The following is a 3723-nucleotide window of genomic DNA, read 5'->3' as shown; positions in this document are numbered from 1 at the left end:
GTTATATATATATATATATATATATATATATATATATATATGTGTGTGTGTGTGTGTGTATATGTTATATAAATATATACATATAATATGTATATGTTTAGTGTGTGTGTGTGTGTGTGTGTGTGTGTGTGTGTTTGTATTTACCTGTATCTAGACATCATATGATGGTTGCAAATGTGCATTATCATAATACAAGCAAATTTGTTCATTTCCAGTCTTCTATGAAAAGCATGTCAGGCCATGGGGAAATGTTACCTTGCATGAAACAGGCGAGAGTTGGGTATGAAGAAGCACACCTGGTCAAAAAAAAACCTGCCTCAATAGACTCCATCAAAGTGATACAAGCAAGGAAATGTGGACATTGAAATGATGGTGATGATGATGATCCTACTGTCGTCTATGACACTATAATAGACCTATGAAAGTTGATTCTCTATATTGAGATTGATTATCATCTTTCTTGCAAATGCATTCCTCATATTTATAAATGTTTTATTCACTCTTGTAAGGAATCCCTTTGTTACATTTCAGCTGATATCCTGCTGATGTTCTTTCTTACTTTAATCAAGTTCAGAAGTAAATTTCCAATATTATTGGTTCTGTTTTGAGAGCTAAACTTCAACCCGTCTCACACCACCTGGACATTGCTTCCTTATCCCTATTCCATAAATAATTCCATTGAACTTTCTTCTCTTGTATCTCCTCTTAAAATTACTAGTCATGTAGCGCATCTTTCTCCAATTTATCCTTTCACTGTTGTTATCCTCTCCTATAAGAAATGTTTCGACTCCAGCCATTTCTTTCCTTGAACAGCTGTCTTATAGATCCCTTTTCTTTCTTGTTTCCATAGATAAATACAATCTTAACTCTTTTCATTCTTGCATTAATCGTTCTATAATTCTTCAGGCAGATTCTCATTAGATTTTTTCTTTCTTTTTTTCTCGTACTCCCATCATACTAAGTGGTTAGTTGAAGCTTGTTTTATTGTTCGTTGCTTGCCACCTTGTTGGGAGTGGCTTCCAAAAAAAAAATAATCTACTCAGTCACTAAAACCCAGAGGTTCTCAAACTGACCCACCCTTACCCCATAAAAAAAATAATAATTAGGGATTTGTTTTTGCCCATATAATTCTTCTCTCTCTGCCATGGTGCTTGTTAAGTTAAAAAAGTTTAAAACCATCTTGATTTTATTAAATATGGTATTTTCATTCACCCATTTTCAGTCTTCATAGACCCACCCTCAGGAAGTGAGAGATGTTGGCTCCCCCAATGAGAAACTGCTATTACCTACAAAATCTATAGTGAACAGAAAGACAATAAGCTAGAAGTTAGCTATAGATTTCACTATAAGCTCTATTGTTTACGAAAATTCACAGCCGTGTCCTTATAATTGACAGATTAATTACCATTTCACTATAGAGTTTACAATCTACTACGTCACTAAATATAAAATGATCTGCTATAATCCACTGTAATACTTCTACTAAAACTATGATCTTCTATAGCCCACTTTTTATATATTATGTAAGTTACATATAATTAGTGATCAAAAAATAACATTTCTGTCCGATGAGACGTTTGCATTTTTCTGAATCTGTAACTGCGTGTGTGAGTGTCCTATTTTTGATTAATTACATAATCAAACGTAACATAACTGTTTATATAATTAAAGTTGGTGACGCCTTTTAATAACATCAAAACAGTCTCATTGCTTCAGTTGTTCAAGCCTTTAGCAGTTTAATCATCACACCCAGCAATACTAGTTGTTGACAGTTGTCTCAAGTAAACTCAAAACTTATGCTATGCTAACGATGCTGATGTTGACACTTAAGAAGTGGATGACAACGTCAAGTATGACAGTGATAATGGTGGCGGTGGTGACATAGGAGGAGGGAGGGATGGTGGTAATGATATTTGATGAATAACGAATAGGAGGTTAACAAAAGCAGCAACAATAATACTTCTGTTGTAGCTGATGGTGACGATGATGGTGGTGATTACAACAGTTATTGCTGCTCTCAGTGCTGTAAATTTCTTTCAGCAACTATATTAACCTAACAAGTGATCCATAATTAATTATAGTACTGCTGTACTTCCCACTCGACCCGACAACTTAACATCCTATCTCACAGTGAGTATAGCATACACGGAAAGGACACACACACACATATAATGTAATCTCGTTGACATGTAAATAGTGTGCATTGGTGGAGCAGTTATCTACTGTTCTCTGTCCTAATCTCAACTTGTTATGGTATGACTGCACTGTAAACTGGACGAGCCTTTGTCTTTAAGGGCCAGAAATATAATTCACTCATGTTATTTCATGTTTACTTATCCAATACTTCTTTCTTTCTACTTTCGCCGCTGCACCACCCTACACGACTGAAGTGGGTAACTTGCCAAACATTTTTTCTACATGCTACAGATATACCTGTCTGCTTGCCTACCTGGCTACCTGCACATACTGCTCTCTCTCTCTCTCTCTCTCTACACACACACATACACACATGTATCTCACAGAACTGAAAAGAACACACCCACATTTCACCTTGTTACTTTACGGTTCTACCAATATAGAAATTTGTTTCTTCACAATAGGTTTTGGTATTGGGATAATTACAACTATGCCTGGTTGTTTACTGCAGTTTCAGGACACGCGGTAGTAGTTGGTATTTAGCTATAGACCAGCCCTAACCGAACAAGCTAATGATCAAAGATGTTCCAGACGTGACCATCCTCTTTTTTTTTTCCTTTACATAGGTTCACATTCTCCTGTGTGCGTGTGTGTGTGTAAATTTAGCTTCTATTTCTAGCAGGTCGAATGACTTCATAGAGACCTCCCTCGTTTGCTTGGGTTGTGTCGGTTCACTCTCTGCTGGTATGTGATTCAGTATGTGCAACAGTTTGCAGTATATTGTTTGAGATTTGATTTACATGTGGTTTATGTTGTTTACAAAACTATTGCGTTGTTTTGCTTCGTACAACTGTTGACAGGACTGCAGTTGTTTCTTACTACCATAAATAAAAATTAGAGACAAAAACAACAACATACAGGATGGAACATCTTAGAAGGAACTATGAATAGAAATGTATAAAACAATTTAATAGTCTTTATTTGCCATGGAACAAACGTGCATAAATGGGGAACCTAATGACATAGCTTCAGATTGGTGCTCCTTGACTTTGTTTCCTCAAGACTTTCTGCAAAATACATCATTCAATGAAATCTTGCAGGCATATTTTCAGCAATTTTACTTTTTTTTTTTTTTTGTATTTCAGATTTATGCTTTAAAACATTATCATTATGTAATTTACACTCTCAAACTGTATTGCTACAAAACGTCATTTTAAAATATGCGTTTTTCAGAGAGCTATGCGTAAACTATTGTTGACTGGGTGGACCACCAATTTGCAGTTATACAAAACGTATATGGAATAAAAAATTATATATATGTGTGTGTGTGTATTATCAAAATACAGTGTGTTGGTTTAATTATTTAAAAAGTAATTTTCGCAAACTGCACTAATTCTAAATAAAGATTTTCTCAAAATACTTCTCCGAAAGCTAAGGTAGCTTAATTTTCTTTTGAAGTAATTAATAACATACTAGTCCACATCTATGAAAGAAATTTGACAGGCAAACCCAAACTTCCAGGTTACTCGCACAAACACATTGTTAACCTGTTATCTATTTACTTTATATATATATATATATATATAT

Source organism: Octopus bimaculoides, chromosome 1 (genome assembly GCF_001194135.2).
Source record: "Octopus bimaculoides isolate UCB-OBI-ISO-001 chromosome 1, ASM119413v2, whole genome shotgun sequence".
Lineage (NCBI taxonomy): Eukaryota > Metazoa > Mollusca > Cephalopoda > Octopoda > Octopodidae > Octopus > Octopus bimaculoides.
Note: the sequence above shows the minus strand (reverse complement) of the source record.